This window comes from Salarias fasciatus, chromosome 7 (assembly GCF_902148845.1).
Source record: "Salarias fasciatus chromosome 7, fSalaFa1.1, whole genome shotgun sequence".
NCBI classification, from domain to species: Eukaryota; Metazoa; Chordata; class Actinopteri; order Blenniiformes; family Blenniidae; genus Salarias; species Salarias fasciatus.
In genome coordinates this window covers 9,549,375-9,568,556 of record NC_043751.1, presented here as the reverse complement: position 1 = coordinate 9,568,556, position 19,182 = coordinate 9,549,375, and positions in this window count along the sequence as shown.

The window sequence follows — 19,182 nt, the reverse complement described above, 5'->3', positions numbered from 1 at the left end:
TATGAAATACTCAAGGGGCTTCATCAAGTCCGGTTATTTATACCCCTGTACGTGTCCAGATGCAATCACAAGATGGCAGCATAGTCAAGCTCACATCTGCATCTGCATCTCCAGCGAATGCACCAGAAACACAAGCTCCCATTGTTCCCAGTGAAGATTAAGTAGACGAGCGTCAGTGCAAGGGATCCTGCGGAGCGGAGAAACCAGAGGCATCAGCTTCCATTCACAGTGTAATTAATCCTGTTGGATCAGGGATGGAGCACAAGTGGTTTCTGTTGTGGCATCCTGGCGGGTGGGTGGGGGGGGATCCTGCTGAGGCACAAATCAGCCAGAAAGAAGGGATGTTCATCTTGTGGGTGTTCCAGTGTGTGTGTGTGTAATCACTCCTGTCTCCTCCATGACCCGTGTGTGTGTGTTTCCCCGTTGTCCTCTGTGCGGGCTGCAGGCCTCGGAGCCACGGTGGGTCAGCCACCCAGCCTCCGCACGCTGACACGCTCCACCAGCATCAGCACCATCCTTCACAGAGAGGAGCCTATAATTAGGTGCTAATTTTCTCTGGTTCCTCTGCGACGTGACGCTGGGGGCCACGGCGAGGCAAGACAGAGCGAGCGGGCGCATCTGACGAACGGCGGGGAGAGCGTGGCCATCTGGCCAAGTGGCTGGCGGGGCCCGCTGTCCATCCTGACGCCGGGGCAGTGCCCACCCACGTCAGCCTGTCCTCCCCATCCTGCTCCTCCGGACCGGGACCCGGGCGTCTGTCCACCACAACATGTCTATCTCGACTGGCTGCCAAGCGAGTCGCAGGGAGGATGCAGCTCCTCCCCGTGTGCAGACAGCAGCGATCAAGCAAGCAGAGAGAAGAGAGGGGGGTAGGAGGAAGAGAGTGTGGGAGGAAGAGAGTGAGAAAGATGGATTAGAGGAAGAGAATGGGATTAAAAGAATCCAGATGGAAGAAAGGGAGACAGACAGGCATACAGACTCACACAAAAACACAGAATCAGACAAACAGAAATACATTTGAGACAACTGGAAAAAAAAAAAAAACTGGAATGAAAATGAATCAATGACAGCCTCAGATGATTAAGATCACAGTAATGCGGCGTACCCTTAACCTTTAAAGCTATGTTGGATTTAGCAGATCAGATGATGAGTTAATAATTCAGCTCCGCATGAAGATGCTTTTGTCTCTTTTACATCTCTCTCATCCCCGTCCTCGCTCTGTGTCTCTCGCTCTCTCTGACACAGTAAGAAATCTGGATTATGTTAAGAGTAAAATTGTGTAAAGGCCTGCCCCCAATAGCTTTTGAAGTTGGTGCTCTCAGGGCAAAAATCTCATTCTCTGGCTTGCCCCTATCATGCTGACTCTTGCTCTCTTCTCTCTCGCTCTCTCCCCATCTACTCTGATCCAGCCTCTCCCTCCCTCCCTCCCTCACTTCCCTTCCCCCAATTTAATTTTTCCTCCCTCTCTTTAAATTCCAATCAATCTAAGCTTCTGCAGATCCAGTGGTTTATTTCTCGTCTCACTTCTTCTGTCACCAGCAGCCTTGTCCCCGGGCCTGCTGCTTCTACCTTTGACCCTTATCTATCAATGCAGCCCGTCTCTATGGATTGGCTCATAAGACATTGGCGCCTCTTAAAAGGAAACATTAAAAAAAAAAAAAAAAAAAGGGAAAAAGCAAACTTCCATAGCTGAGTGAACAGACAAACAAACAGCTAAACGAATGTTTGCGGTAACAAACGGCCGCCCGGCTGCAGTAATGAATGGACACGTAGAAAGGCCGGAGAAAGATTGCTGGAGAAGTTCATTCATTCAATTTCCACCCAAGCCTGAAGGCTCCAGCATGTAATTGCTTCATGCATAGTTGATACACAGCATAATCAACCAAATACACTAGATTTTCTCTGTTTATGCAGAATGCCTCACTTCGCAGGCCGTTGGTGAAGTTAGAATTTTGGTGCCTTGTAATGGAAAGGCTCATCCATATCTGAGTGCTCATCCCTCTCCTTCAGAATGGAGCGATTCACACGGGACCATTGAAAGGTATGGCGTCCCGTCGTTGAATCAGGACAACGCTGTGTTTTATTCATATAGAACAAAGATGAAATATTCATAGCAGAATGTTGTTGCCATGCTTTCTCCTGAGTCTGGTACCTCAGATGTACGCAAACGCTGATTAAAAATCAGTCGGACGATGGCCGCAAATTGGTTCCCTTCTCTAGGAGTGCAAAAACAATGCAAATGAAAGAAGGAGTTCCCACTGGGTGTCAGCAGATTGTGTTCATGCAGCATGCAAATGCACGAGGCATGAAGCCGGTCCAACCCACCTCAACCTAGTATCCGAGCACGCTGCGGTATAGCGAGGGACGGATTCCTGTTGATGGAAACCTCAGACGAGAGATGCATGCCAAAGACCCTCAACCCCAAGGCAGCGTTTTCACAGAGGCAACTAAAAACAAACACACACCCACACAAAATATTGCACTTTTTTTTTTTCCTTCATAGACATACAGAATACTCTAAGCCCGACCAGCCATTCACAGGCTCGAACGCCCAGACTCATACACATGGGAAAAAAAAGAAGAAGCAGCGTGATGCGAAATGGTTTGGCTTCATGAGGTGTGCGAACAGCAACAGCCCCGGGCAGGGAGAGCGGAGGGACGGAAAGCCGTCCTTGTCTATGAGAAAGGTGTGTTCACACTCCTTTTGTGGAGCAGCAGGGACGCGTCAGGGGCAAAGTCCCCATGTCTCCATCTCTAATTGGAGCGCGTCCCTCTGCCCCGTCCCTGCCGCTCCACGGAGGAGACAGGACGCTGTGCTAATGGATAGCCCCCCCGCCGAGGGCTCGTCCTTGATGTGCTGCGTCGACGGCGGCCCACGCTGAGGGTGGACTGCAGATTAGAGGCAAATCGCAAGATTTGTTTGTCCTCTCCAAGCGAGGCGGGACATTCAAGGAGAGACAGACACAGCCGTGCGCTGTGATGGAGTGGACCGGGCCGGCGCGGCAGATGTGTGTGAGCGTGACTGATGTGCTGTGGGTGAGCGGACTGCGCCGGGTCACCGACACCTGGTGAACGAACACAAGCCCGTCCAAGAAATGCGCCAGCGGTAATGACGCTGCGTTTGCTTCGATCAGCGTCCAAACAGCAAACAGCTGAGACGAACGGCGGTGTGTGTGTGTGTGTGTGTGTGGCGACACCTGTGGCAAAGATTTAGGAGAAGATAACAATACTGTAATTATATGTGCTAAATTGTAACTGTAGATGCTCAATGAGCTATAAACAAGGTTGCGCTGGTCCCCTGGGGTAATTGTTTCGAAAGCCTGCAACAGTCCGGTCCACTGGTGGTGAAATTGGAAAGGGTGGTATCCTGTAATTTCTCAGATCAATGAAGCATGTCCGGCGTGTGTGTGGGCGGAAACTCAGGCTGATCTGAAATGGAAGCATAACTTTTTGTTCCCTCTTACTGTAAGAGGCAAAGTCATCGGTCTCACTCAGCTGCTAACCTGCAGATGATAGGCCTTGTTGGGTGCAACGCCGACAACTTTTCACATTTCAGCGTGCATGCAAATAACTTTTACAGAATACTGTTTCTGCCACAGAGGTGGAGTGAAATGTTGTATCAGAATAAGTGCACAGGTGGTTCAATCTGTGTTCCACCGAGCAGAAATAGCTGAGAAGAACAGAAGTACAACCTATTTGATGCTCCTTGCAGATGGCCCGTCTGTTAATATTAGCATAATGGAATTCAGAACACACTCGCAGAAATTCACTAATTCATCACAACACCAGGCCAGGCTAAATAATGCTGTGGCCCCTGAGCTTTGAAAGGGCAACACGATCCAAACATTCAAGCAGACTGGCTGTGTACGAGCTGAACAAGTGCTGGACTTAATTGTTGAATGTTAATACAAGCAGGCAGCTTTACATGTCGCGCCGGCTTGACCGCAGGAAGGCCTCGACCTGACCGGTTATGTCTCTGATCACAGCCTCTGACCGACGAGCAGGAATCGCTTCAACACATGAGCCGCGGCTAGTTTGATCAAAGTTTGATTATTTCACAGTCACCCCCGGTTTGAATGTGCGAACCAAACAGCGGGCCGTCTGCGAGGCTGAGAGATGAGAGGAATCACAACAAACCCGTGCAGCCGCCGCCGCCGCCGCCGCCGACTGCTCTGTGAGAAAATGCAGCGCAATGCATTAGTGCCGTTGGTGAAAGTCAAAAAGCTGTGCACAGATTAAAACACACACACACACACACACACACACACACACACACACACACACACTTGCATGTACAACATTGTTTCATGGGAATCACTTCAAAATGCACGCGTTGCAGGCACTCCGTCTTGTCGCCGTGTTCCCAGCCATGATTAATAATGTGTTGCTTACATTATTTAGAATCTTTAAACTCCGCGCTTTTTTATTAACATGCATATTACATGATCGTGTAGGTTTAGACCACATTAGTGTCATGTACAGCCATCAGTGTTCCCATGAATTTAATTAAGTATGCTCCTTTTAGTGGGAGGGGGAGGGGGGGGTGTTGCTGCAGGCTGCTCACCAGGACATCAAGTCCAGGAATGTCATTAATCTTTTATACGTGCTGGACTTCCCATATTTCTGTCAGATATCTTCTGAAAATATCTGCAGTGACTGAAACTGGATGGACAAAGCTGTTCGGATGCAACCACTGACTTACTGGGAACGATTGGAATTCAGATCTAATGACAGCAGAACATAAGCATGATCAATTTCTAATCTTTAAATAAAAGGAGGGGCTTTTCCATTTCTAGAAAACTGTAATTACTTCAATAAATATCCCACAGTGACATTTACATAGGATGGTCCCCATAAAAATCAGCTGTTCTTACTGTACACGCTGTACAGTAAACAATGTGTATTTATTATCTGTTTGTTTATTTCACCTGCTGCCTGTTTTTCCTCCAAAGCATCTTCTGGATTGAGGTCCGTCGGTATGAATTCAGCTGCATGGCGGTCCAGCCGCGTCCTGTTTGGTCCTGTAATACCACAACCAAACACAAGATTGTGTAGTGAGTCTATCTAGAGGACGTTGTATGGCCTGCATGCCACCCTGTTTGGTTTTCACTGGCAGCAGAAACAAGGTCAAATGATCCAAAGCACCTGCTTTGTGTTTACTTTTTAATCATTTTAATTTTTTCAGATTTAGAAAAATCTGTACTTGTTGGTCTGCCCTTCATCCGTTTTCACTTTACTATGGAATCTCATAATAATTCTGGACAAACTGTTGTATTAAAGAATAATAATTTAGATAATCATTGGTGAAATGCAGGAACTTCACTTCATATGAACAGTAGAATCAAATTTCTGTGACATTCTCCTTTTCATCGAGGGAAACGTCTCTGTTCAACTAAACTCAATTTAATGGCTCGCCTCTTCACATTAGTGCTAGTTTTGAACAGTCCTCCCCTAATCTAGAGTCTGGTTGGAAAAAAGGAACGAGCAGACGTCAATCACTGGTCTAAAAATAGCTGGATTGAGGATCAGACTCCAGAGTCTGAAGCAGCCGGAAACCCATTAGCAGCCGTACTGGTACTCCCGAATCAAAGCGGTGGTGGCGCACGTTGGTGCGCATCTCCTTCAACCGCTTTAACTTCCAATAATGCTGCTTTGTACTGCTGCCGCCATGCGCAGCGTTTCAATACACAAAGAGGCTTTTTGCAGGACGGCCATTAATTCAACTTATTCATAATAAGCATCTGAACAAAATGATTCAGTGAACTGTGATATGGCTCCAGATTATACTGTTTCTCTTTCGCTCCTGTCCTTTCCTGTAAATTCTTAATGAGTTCATATTAATTGATTGTTGTGTGAAAACACATTTTACCTGGTAAATATCTCTGCAGCTTTGTTACTGTTCAGAAAATGTTGTAGTTTTATATTCAACAACTTGTGAACCCATGCCGTTGATATATAATATCAATTCTTTCATATTTTACAGTGTTATTCCAGATTATTTTAGCAGAGCTATGTGTTTTTAGGCATTAATAAAAATAATCTTCAAGCTCTGCTCCATAAAATAAGAGGAAAAATTCTATGCTGAGTGTTAATATCTCCTTTGGTTTGTGGCCAACATGTTTTAAACGTCTTCAATTGACACTTTATTCACAAAAGCTAAATTTAACAAACCATGAGAGAACTGGAGAGTCCAACATGAATTTCCAGTTGAACCATGACGGTAAAGTGAATATACTTTCAATGCAAATGTGATTACGATGTGTTCATAGAAACTAGAACACAACACAACACATTATAAAATACACTGCCAGTTTGTTCAAAGTCTGGCTTCAGGCCTGAATGAGGTGTCTTATTGTGCATATAGAACACCCCCATCTTGGTATGCTCCATAAAATCTGGAGAAGCTAGATGGAAAAAGAGAGTTTAAAGCCTTCATTTAGGTCATTCGCATGCATGTTCCTGTTATCAGCCTCTTGGAAAGTTTATTGTTGTACCATTAAGGCCACTAATGATCCCCTGCGTGCCTCAGCTGTGGAGCCCAGCCGACGCCGTCCAGTTGTTTTTAGACCAGCGGTGTCAGTCGTCATGGACTAAACTTAGGCTGGTAGGGATGTTTAATGAAGACACTGACGCGCTTTGAAATTATTTTACCTGAAATACCCAACAGTATAGAAATCATTTAACACTTTGGCATTCTCTCTGGGGATTTTAAAGCTAACGTGCTTGTTGGGTTGATGTTGATAGCCCGTCTGTTTGTGATTTCAGGACCCACAAACTTAACATTAACCCAAAAAAACACAGCTATATCCATCACCTTCATAACTGAAAAAGCTATTTCTGATGTCTTTTCACCAGACATATCTGGATGGCGAAAATCGTGCCGAGAAATAGATTTTTCTTTACATTTTCTTGCTCGCTGTTTGGTGTCTTTTCGCACGTTTTCCAGTCCACAAATTCACTGCTACTGAAGACCTGCTGAGTGCACAGAACTGGCGAATTGGCACACAGCTTCTCTTGAAGGCTAATGTGTAATTAGACAGCTGTTTGCCGACGCGTTCGCTGTATTAACTTGACAAATGATAATCCGCCGTGTCACCATCGACGCAGCCTTAAGTATCAGTATTAATTCTGCATCGGAGGCGATCGATAAGATGTTGTCATATTTTGTCTTTCCGGTGCCAGCTCCCCCTTTTTATCCTGTCATGGTGGACGACTTTATAAGATGTAATAACGTGGATCAAGTCGGTAATGTGATGTGGCTCAACCTTGAATTTCATTCGCGGCATCAGGAGCCTCATTGTCATGTGCATATATTGCCCATCTATGCTGAGCATTTGAAGAAGCTTTTTCTTTTTTTTTTTTTTTATTTCAATGTGACAGAGGATGAGTTGGGGAAAGCTTACAATTATGTTATTATTCCCAGTGTGTCCTGTTAAGCTAAATACTTCAAATCCATCAGAAAAGACATAATTAATCTGGTTCATTTGAATGGGATAATAAACCCTGTGTAATAGGCATTATGTGGACTTGATTGGCAGGTTGTCTTCTGGCCTTTAGGTGAGTAAATAAAGAGAGAGCAGGATCACGTGTATGTGCGTGTGCTAATGTGTATGCCCATGTGTGCATGTGTCATCTGTGTGTGTCTTTGTGGTCGTGATGGGAGTGAGGGCAGCGAGCGGGGGGGGGGGTGCGGTACAGTTTTGTCTGCTGTGATCCAGTCCCAGCTGTGTCTCATTAACTGCTGTCATTTTAATCCTCTTAGTCAAATCCTATAATTTCGTCCATCAACAAAAACATAAGCAACAGGGCAACGATTAAGCTACCCGTCTTCAGCCGTTCACAGAGGAGGAAGTCAAGATCGAGGCAACGCGAGCAGAGTCACAATAACCTGAAGAATGTGTGAAACAACTGGGAAGCCGGCGCTTTAAAGTTTCATGGTCTTTTTGAAGCAAAGCTACAGTTAATCTGGTTTGGGCGGCGCAGATTTCCAGCAGCTAAAAGAATCTGTTGTTGTATCTTTACTCTGTTCTCCCGCAGTTCCTCTGGGGATGACGAGCGCTCAGACTACGCCTTGCGCACCACTCTGGATTCCTGCAGTCAAATTCTGGTTTACCCATGTGAATTTATTTGAAAATTCATGACTGAATCAGTTTTTCTTCCCCGTGGCCCGACAGTCCTCTCCCCTCCGTGATGAAAGCTATTTCCTTCCCTTTCCCCACATTGACAGCTGGTGTGTGCTCTTCACCAGCAACACTTCTGCTCCGACCAGCTCTATGTATAGATCGCTGTCATTGAAAAATGCCTATTTCAGTGTCTGTCGCCGCTATGAATATATGTGCGGCTCTCTGCCGCGCTTTACTTCCAATGCAATTGCCTCATTCTCTTCAAATGAGTCCAATAATGCCGCAGTGCACAAGCTCTTCGGGGTACATAAAATCCAACTTCTTTGCGATGAGAAACTCAACATGATTGTCCAAATGTCAAGCTGTCCCCCGAGAGGCATTGTAATGTACACAGAGCTCAGGGTTGGTTTTAATTGTGACATTTATGGAATGTAGGAGAGCAACATTCAAGCTCCTTTCCTCTCGTTGCCAAAGCCACCCGACGGATGCTTCTTTCTCCTCCGCCAGAGTGAGTCGTCCATTAATTGTGGGTACAACCGGCGAATCGATCTGTCAGGTAGTATTTTCCTGAGCTGCAAATTACTTTCCCTGGAAGCCGTTAGACTAACTATGAGAGGGTTTGAAGAAATCCCTTCCCATTGTATGATAATGCCGGTACACCGCGTTTCCATAGCCTCCCATGATGGCTATAAAGTTCAAATCAACACATTGCAATTACCATCTATCCCTCAGTGCGCCGCTGCCCGTGGTGGCTGCCTCCGCCATGAGAGTTAGGACAAGCTCCACTGCTTTATTCTCCCGCATGTCATCCTGGGCTGAAAAACAAGATTAAATTGGTTCTGCTCAACTATTTGCTGTCAGCTAAAAGTAGATGGTTCAGGCCTCAGAGAAAAAGGTATTCTGCGAATCTGCGACCAACACACTCAGTCACACAGACAATAGAGGAGCGTGCATGCATGCACATGTGCACTCGGATGCAGGCGCGCCGGGAAAATAATGCACAAATAAAGCAAAGAAAATCAAAAGCAGATTCACGGAGGCATGCAGAGACGTCCTCGCACTCTCACAAACACGAAAACACACACACACACACGCACACACACACTCACAGTGCACAATAAAACACACGGACCACACAGTCAGACATTAGTGGCGTGTCAGAAGTCTGTCATTTCTTGTTTGGAAGATGTGAAGGCGTAGGCCGGATTTGTGACCTTTGTTGTGACTGTGAGGCGTGTTTCTCCCTCTTTGGAGAAGATGATTAATTTCTGTTATTTACATTACTGCCCTGAAGGTTTCTCAATAGGCCTCACACATTTGTCATTTCCACCGCACTGTTTTTCAAATGGAAATGAAATAGAATGCACAGCCTCCTGGGTCTGCCTCACCGAGACTCTTTTAAGCAGTGAAGACGCGGGAAGGAAAAGGGGGGGGAAAAAAAAAAAACACTATTTGCTCATAATAAAACGTCCGTGTCAACATGGCGCTGCAGCACTCACACAGTGCAGTCTTTGGGCTCCAGTAAACAATGCGCGCTCGCCATTCCCACGCTGCGCCTGCCTAATTAGAGCTCTGATTGGACGGGCACAGTCCATAAACCAGCCATAACACCGCTTCGTCTCAGCTGCAGATCTCCACTGCTTTTTTAACATTGGTTTATAGCCTGTAGGAATGTGGACATCCCCAGATGTCTGTGTGCGTATTTCCATCTGCAGTGGAAGTGCACACACATTCACACACTCACACACACACACACGTGCTGTAAGTGAAACACCCGGTGAATGTCTGTTCACCCTGTTCTCACTTCCTCCTCTTTCTCTCTTTCAACAGTTCCTCCACCTCTGGGAGTGTGTCGATGGAGTAAAAGGAAGCTGAGAGGGAGAAACAAGGAGTTAAACAGAATGTGAGAAAGACTTGAAGGTGTCCCGAGAGCGCTCCCGCTGTATGGAAAATGCTGCGGCTAATCCTCGGAGTGTCACTCTCCGCATCCCAAATAAGAGGCTCCTTTGTACGGTAAGTACAGACACTTCCCCAGACGTGACTCCTGCTGCCTCCACACACCATCCTGCCATCACTCACTCAGACTGGAACAAAAAAAAAACCAACCTAATATTCTGCTGTTTTTCACTTTCATGATGACCATTAACCAGCAGAATTAGACTCTCTTTTTTGCCGTTGGAAGACAAACAGAGGCACAGAGTCAGTGTTTTCATCATTAGGACCTGCTGAGTTCCACTAAAATGGCCTGATTGGAAAACAGCAGCCACTGATGAGCCATAAAGGAGTTATGGTCATTTATGCTAATCGGAGCTACACACCACGCACACCTCGCTCTATGTTAAACAAACACTTTGTTTTCCCAATGAGAGGGGCTGGCATTACGCTCCCCGGGGTTGTATTAGTACAGCTGGCCTATAGCTATGATCATAACTTAACGTCTCCATAATGGGCCTGGCCCTCTAAGCAAGCTGACCTGTTAGGTCCGGGACTGCTTGACAGCAGTAATTACACATGTGAGCCATTTAAATGAGCATGATTAGCCAGTAACAAGCTGGAAAGAGTGAAAGGAGGCGATTAGACAACTGCATGCTGATTCATCTTCCAGTGGGGGGAAAAAGCAACCCGCTGCAGGTGAATATCTGTGTCGCTTTATGCAGTAATAGTGGCTCTAATGATGTTTATGCTCTTGGTGGCCAGCCCAATCATAATGAGAATCCTAACTGGTAATAAAATAGGGTTTTACTCCTCCGGTTGAGACAGGAAATTCACAGCAAAGCACGGGGAAGTGGAAGTGCGTTTCCCAGATGAGGCGTCGGCTCGGGCTCATCACAGAGTGGAAACCTACTTAATGTCGGTGGCTGTGTTTGGGTCGCTCACCTCGTGTTTACACCCGTCTCGTGTTTAATTTAACCACATGCTTGTGTTGCCAGCGTAGCCCCTGAGCTCCCCTCACCGCCCCAGGATTGCCCTCTGGCACTTTTCTCCCTTTGCAGCTGAAGAAACGCATGGTGTAGCATATCAAAATATCGCCCTTGAGTACAGCGGGCTTATTTATAGAACCGCGGATTTATAATTATTTTACCATCAAAAGACACGCCTCGCGTCATTCCACAGCTTGTATGTACTGCACGCCATCATAATATCTGACAAGCAGCTCCAGGCTCTTTGCTGTGCGCTGTACAAGCGTGACAGTGTCGCCGTGCGCTTTTAGCTACACTCTCAGTCCGAACTCCGTCCTACTTGAAGATTCCTGAGCGGAAACACATCCCTCCAAACCGCAGCAGCACCAAAAATTATTCACCTGTAAAAGTAGGTTTTTTTCTCTCTACTGGTTACTATGACCACGCAGGAGAGACAGAGGAGGAGGCCTGGTTGCCACCGCTTTGTGAAAAAGAGAAATCAAACACTTTTTAGTGTTTAGCATAGTAATCGAAGCCAAAATAATCACCCGAGAAAGAGGATGAGAGGAATGTTTTTCACTCCTGTCCTGAAAATAGTGTGTTAAAGCTCTCTTTCTGTTTGGCTGAGGCGAGTTCAGCTCAAGCTGCATGGCGGTGCAGTGTGTGGCACTCTCACTGCACAACAGGAGAACCTTATGTCTGAGTCCAGGCTTTTTAAACATTTCGATGTTCAGTGTGTGTGTTCTCTGTGGGTTTTCTCATTAGTTTCCTCCAGCAGTCCATCAGATTAGGTGTAATAGTTGTGTGTGTGTGTTGCATCTGTACATGACTGTCCGTCCGTCTCGATGCTTTTGTCCTGTAATCTGGCAGCATGTTCAGGACGAGCCCTGCCTTCCCCCACGGCCAGCCGGGCCTGGCTCCATCCATGGAAACTGGATGGATGGATCAGTTGCTATATTGAGGTGGCTCCAACAAGCATCGTGTTTCTATTTGTATTAATACAATCATTTAGTTATAGCAGTGATAGGAGAGACTTTGATCATACATCAAAACAGTTGCTGTCTCAAAGTTTTCAGCGAAAACTGTGGAAGAAATTAAAGTTTTTCCTTCTCTCTGTCGTCTATGTTTGCTTATATGGGGTTGTTGGATTTCTTCTTCTGTTTATTTTGTATTTTATGATGTGTCCGTGTTGCAATTAGTGCAATATAAATGAAACTGAACTGAGCAGGTTGATGCAATAATGTTTTCAAAACACAATTTGGTGTCGTAATTAATCTGCCTATTGTCGCCTCCTAAAGGTAAAATACAACTTCTGTGTTTTTATGAGCGTGGAAAGGCAGCTGGGTCCATCGTCGCTGTTGAACCGCGGAGAAAGAGGCGAAGAGGCCCGGCCACGTTGCATCTTTAATGCTTCTGCTGATGGATTTGCACTTGACCTGCGAACCGCAGAGTGTAACTCCACAGTTTTTATGTGCAAAAAAAAAAAAAAAAATGAAGGTAATCAAATTGTATATTGTAAATAGAACATGGAATCAATCGGTGTGGCTCAGCCGTGAAGCAGAGCACAGACTGTAAACGCTCAAACACACATTCCGTAATGATCTTTCACTCAACTTGAGAAAGTTGCGCAGCAGCAGCAGCAGCGGAGCGGCTCCAGCAGCCGCTGCCATTTATAACATATTAAGGAAGTATGCCTGCTTTGAAATTATAATATTTTTGCAAGAGTTCAATTTGAAATTCATCATGGGCGAAGGGTGGGGTTTGGGGGGTGGGGTGTGTGTCTGAAGTGGTGGTGGGGGGGGGGGGGGGGGTGTCATTACTTGTATGTAGCAGAGGAATTATCGGAACAAGGTTCTTCGCTGCCTGTCTGTCATTACAACACTGTCAGATGTGCTGTGGCTGGGGGGGGGGGGGGGGGGGGGGTGTTAAAGGGAGCACGGGGACTTATCTGCTCAGCTGTAAAATGATTTTCTGTCTCTGGGAGAGATACTGTGAGTGTGTGCGGGGGGGGGTATCAGTGATCTGAGAGTAATTAAGATATGGGCTCACATCACACAAGGGCTTTGCACGTGGGAGACGAGCAGATAAAATTGAATGTGAAATAGTTGAGCTTAAAGGGGGACTTTGATTAATTACAAAACTCTCAAAGGATGGTCCACCCCCTCCTAAATTGAACTGCCATCCAATAGCAGCGGCTCTGCGGCTGGCGACCTCAACACCTCCGCTTTATCTTTAATAGGCAGGTTATCTCGTTATTCATTGCAGCTCACCCATTCATTTGCTATATTGCTCTTTCTGCAACGGTGAAATACATCATTATCTTTGTATCAAGCTGTTCCATGTAAAGATTTTCTTTAAAGGGTAAGGCAATCGTGTCCTCGATGGAATTTCAATTGAGTTTATGACACATACCCGTCTTTGTCTTTTCACTGTTGCTGTGTACTGAGAGCCAGAGATGCTGATGGGAAGGTTTTGTTTCATTGATTCTGAAGGTATCTTCTGTTATTATCCTGAAACAAGGAAAATAAAATGAATAGACGCTTATTTGCTCTCTCGGAGATTAATATCTCTTTTACATCTGTTACCTGGCTTTGCTAGAACAAATATTTGAAGCAGGAAAAAGAGGCACACGCCTCCACCGCGCCGCGCATCCTTTTTAAAATTGTTTACTTTGCTTCCAGATTAACACATAAGATATGACTCAGTTGTTTCGGGATAAAAAAAAAAAGCTATTCTCGGTGTTTATGCTATGCTATGCTAAACAAATCGACTCCAGGCGAGGAGATGCAAAAAGTGGCGTCGGCCTTCTCGATGTTTTCTCATTACGTGCCATTTTTTTCCACAGCGTTCAGCTGTTGCACGCATCAGCCGCCTATGTGAACCCAAGTGTATTCTTTGTGTCAAATTCTGAATTGATTGCGCTGGATTCCTCACAGACCGTAATTGTTAATTTATAGTCTGGCGAGTTGGACAACAAGCAGTGGGAAGAGAATGCAGAAATAATGAAATGTGCTCGGAAAAGCGGCTCGCAATTGACTTTCTTAAGAAATTGATCACTGTGTGCGTTCCCTGTCACAGCCTGTCTGTCCGCCGCCCCCCCATGACTCTGTGGTTCGTCTGGCTTCTCGCAGAGCAGAAATCATTTGACCAAAGTGGCTGAAAGAAGCCGATGCTTATTGCAGTCTGCTGATATGATGTGTTTATAAAGAGCAGTGTTTCCTTTAGTCTTCCTCCAAGCTGTGACGCATTAACCTTCAAAGCCGGTAAATTCATTTGCCACCTCCTGCAGGTTAATAGGCCATGCTTACACACTCCACTGCAACACTGGAGGGCTCGGTTTGCTGTCGGGCATCGGTTTCCCTGACCTTCTGGACTACATCACAAGATACCTGCTTCCATGGCACATTTCTCCCCACAGTTTCACTGAATAATATTCACAGGTGAGCAGCGATTCCCTCACATGAAGGAAAGACGGCAACATGAGACAAAGGAGGGAAAAAAAGCCAACAGATTTTGCGGTTCACATAAAGGGGGGATGTGTCAGAGCTGCGTGTTGTGCCTTCATGATGATATTTCACCCTGAACAAACAAGCCTGAGCCGCACAGAGAGGGAAAAGCATCGATCTACGCGACTCCAATCATAATATATCCACTTTTCCCCAAGTTTACTTTCTGGCATTCTATCAGGACTTTATAAATTATTTTGGGCGACAAATCGATCTGTTGCTTTGTCCCCTCTCGCTCTCTCTCTCTCTCTCTCTCTCTCTCTCTCTCTCTCTGTGTGTGAGTGTGTGTGTGTTGCTACATAACAAGAAGATGCGCGGCGTGGGGTTTCATCCAGATCCTCTTTAAAAAAAAAAAAAAAAGAGCCTAGTGTCTTGTGTTTGAGGTTAGTCATTGACTTTAAAAGTGTGTGTAGATGGGGTGATGACATGTGAGTGTGTGTGTGTGGCTGTGGTGTGTTTCTTTGTGTCGGCTGTGTGAGGGACTGGCGACCTGTCCAGGGTGTACGCTGCCTTCACTCATATTCAGCTGGGATTAGCTTCAGCTTCCTGTGACCCTGAGGTGTAGATGGATGGATGGATGGATGAATTGATGGAGCGATGGAGGGATGGATGGAGGGATGGATGGCTTTGCACTAAGACTTTAAAATCTGTCAAATAACCTGTGATCGCAATGTGTGTCATTTCAATCAATCCTCAACTAAAAGTGTGTGGTTTGATGAACAAAATATACTTTCATCTTCCACTTGCTTTTCTTTAAAATCATGATTTATCCTCAAAAATGACAAGAGAGAATCGTTGCACAAAAAGACATCAGTTGGACCGCAGCTTTCCCCGTTCTGCTGAGGCCACTGCAGCTCTGTGGCAGCCTGCAGGCGGACGCCACACTGTGAAAACCACTGCTTCACGTCAATGGAAAGGCCCCACGACTGCAGCACTGTAGGTCTGTGTGTGTGTGTGTGCGTGTGTGCGTGTGTGTGGATGTGTGTGTGTGTGGATGTGGATGTGTACTTTCCCCATGTGCAAGCACGAGTGTGCATGCACACACACACACACACACACTCATGGGAGTATTTGTGTGTCGTCTGCTTCGGAGGCATCATCTGCCATCTGGCCTCAAAGTACAGGGGCCACATGGTGGGAAAGCAAATGTCAGCGGCCCGGCCAGCCAATGCCAAGTCCCAACAAATGACGTCAGGAGAAGTCCACACCGCCACCGCCCAAACAAACAACCCCGCCGCCGAGTCTGATCCCGCCCTGACCCCGTGCCTCACCGATGCTTGCTGGTAATGGCGGCGCGTGATCGAGGAATTAAAGCTTATCTTAACGCTGCTGTCAGAGTAGTCTTTCCGGGAATTAACTGAATCCCAAGAATTAAATATAAAACTCACTTTACTGGGATTTTTAGTGAACTCAAGAGTGTGTGTGCTGGGGGAAAATGAAGATGGCCTGAACCTGTGAGTGTTTCTGGCCAGTTGCTTCAGTCTGATCATCTGAAAAGACAAAGGCAAGCAGATCCATAAAAGAGGATTGAAGACCAGCGTCTGAGCCAGCTGTACTGAAGCCAGTAGCATTATAGTATCAATCAGATGAAACGGCAGTGATATTCTGAACATGATCCAGTAAAAACCAAACCACACATCTGCCAAACAAATACCATTCCAATAGCGAAGCTGATTAGATTATACTTTTTTCTTTCCTGGATGCCATCCCACGTGCGCCAACATGAATGTCATACAAATAAATACACACTGCTGAGGAACAGAGAGCTGTGCTGGTTAACGTCGGGGCTGATTTTGATCTGAACCCTAATTTCAGTCTTTTCTCAGTCATCACTTTCATCGCTTCACTGCACAGAAGCAGCTGGAGCAGAAAGGTTTCAACACTTGCCACATTTACAAAAAAAAAAAGAGCTTAATTTCAATTTGAGGCTGCGGCTTGCGGAGACAGTGTGTGTGAACTCCGTTCAAAAGCCCTGTGTTTAGACGCTCACAGAGCATCTGCTCGGCACCTCTGCAGTGGGGAATGCGTTCAACAGATGATGCGGGTAAACAATGCAATGTCCTTGCAAAGAATTACTATTTCAATGAGAGTTTGTAGGTTCGGGCGCAATGCCGACTTTGGTCTTTAATTACATACCTTGAGACACGCGCATACACTGTGTTTCTCTTTTTTTTTGTTACAAGGCCAAGGGAAATACTACAAGGATGAACAGACAAGACAAGGTAAGGTAAGGGAAAGTATGGTTCAGTTTAGTTTCATGGCCTTGCTTTACATTTTCCAGCTGATGTGCCCTTGTGCAGAGGTAGTTAAGGGACTGGGGGCTGATAGTGCAGTGATGTACTGTTCTTCTCAAAGCCACAGACACATACTGCAGTGTGTGTGCTTTAGCTATAGGCACAAGCACTCACAGTGACAGTCACATCGTTCTTTTCCCCGTTGTAATCCCCTCTATACCTCTTCACCAAATGACAAGAGCTACTTTCCCTATAGATTCACTTAGAAGGAGGTAGGGCGAAAAACAATTAAAAAATGCGCTAGTGGGAGGAACACTGGTGCCGATCTTTTTTTGTTTCCCATCCAGAAGGCAGTGTATATAAATGATTGATTTAATGGGAGTGTATTTAAACAGTGGGCTTGTGCTTGTGCCAGCTAGTAATGGTAGCCGTTTCATATACTTTATCATATTATGCTGTCTGTGGTGCCAACAGATGAAAATGAATATGCTGTTTAAGGCCGAAATAAATAAATAAATGCAGGTAGAATTGCAAGTGCCGTAAACCACATGTACCCATGTGTCCGATTTGCACCTTCCTGACAACCAACAGTTGTTAAATGACAGATTATCCCAGCATTTCTGACAGGGATAAAACTCATCATGCAGTCCTCAAGCATCCGCCTCCTCTGGGCTACTCCCTTCCAGTGCGGCATGTACCGTATGAACACACATAAATAGCTTCACACATGAGTGCATGCTTATGCACACAGAAACGCAGATGCAGACACAAACACACCAGCTGCCATACGCAATAAAGAACCAAGAAGACCTACTCTGTTTTACACATCCGCGGGGGGTCAATAACTCATTAGAGCCCGGGAAAGGCAGCGGCAGCTGAGGGAGGTGACGTGGCGGCGGCCGGGGCGGCGTGGCTGAGGGCTGTTCACCTGGGGATATCGGCGAGTCATTCTGCCCAGAGGTCACGGGACGATTCATGACTTCATTAGCTGCATTTCATAAAGCATGCCAGGGTATTTCCAAGCTTGAAATGGAGTGCTCCATGTAATTTTCTAGTTTTATTCTTTGCTACTTTTTTTTTTTTTGGTCTCACTTTCTGGCATTTTTTTTTGTCTTTTTTACTGCTCTTCTTATTGGCTTTTTATTTATGACCCTTTTATCGCCTTTCATGAACTTGCATCTTGGTGAAGAGTTCCATAAAGATAAACTTTATCATGAGGTCAGACCAGACCTCTGTCTCTCCAGCCGACCTCTGCAGAGCTCTGGTCTGTGGGATTCTTTTTCAAGGAACTGTAGGCATGGAAAGAAGCATTTGTACACTGCATGATTCACCATCCTCACTTGTTATTTCCGCCTGTAAGTTACAGGATTGCTTCAACTCTTTTGAATAATTTGAGTTTCTCTATCGATGACCCGAATCAAAAGGCAGCTGCCCCTTTACTTCTTCCTTAACAAGCCCTGGCATGTCTCCAGTGGAGGGGACTCATCTGTTTAATCATCTCAATCACTGAGCTGGACCTGACTAAATATAGACCGCAGAAAACAGGCTGCAGTGTGGGCCGCATCACTGTACTACAGCGCGAAGACTGTCAATGGATCAAATGCAAGAAAATATGGCTGCGTGTGCATGAGCCCACACGAATGTCTAAAGGTTTATCAGGCAGACAGTGTGTGTGTGTGTGTGTGTGTGTTTGTTTTGGGTACATGTCTTTGATTTACCACACTGGGAGCAGTTAAGGACCTGTTCACTGAATTTATCCTGTTACACAACCTAATCCCAAATGCTTCAGAATCACTTCGCTGGGCCAAGTTTACAGTGCCAGACCTCTGGATAGACCAAAGAGAAAATTGATTTTTTTTTTTAATGCATTATTACAACTGGAAGCCTCTGAAACCCACAAAATCCTTTTTTTTTTTCATATTTATGCATTCATTTTTAAGACAGATCAATGATTTCCATTTCTCAACTGATGTCAACACAAACAACCACAAAAATGCCCGGACTCTGCCTTCAACCTTGTTAAGGACGCACGCTAATTACTTGATCCAGAGACTAAATCCATAAACACACAGGCAATATAATTAAATCATCTGCACAGCACTGCGTCAACACCAGCGATCACAAATGACCTTGGAACTTCTTGGAAATGAGCGTGATCAAAAAAGTGTGTCATCAGAATACAAGACTTCCCATTTCATCAAACATAGGTAAAAACACACATGGCAGACTTTTGTTTTATAAACATCACCCTAAAGAACTGTGGCTTCACCTGTTGAGAGATCTTAGAATTTAAAAATGTGCAAAATTAGGGCAAAATACTTCCTTGGGAATGAAACAAACACTTTACTCACCTCACTAGATTCACAATCATTCTTGTTCCTGTTACATTTTATTAATATAAATATAAGTAATCCTTTCA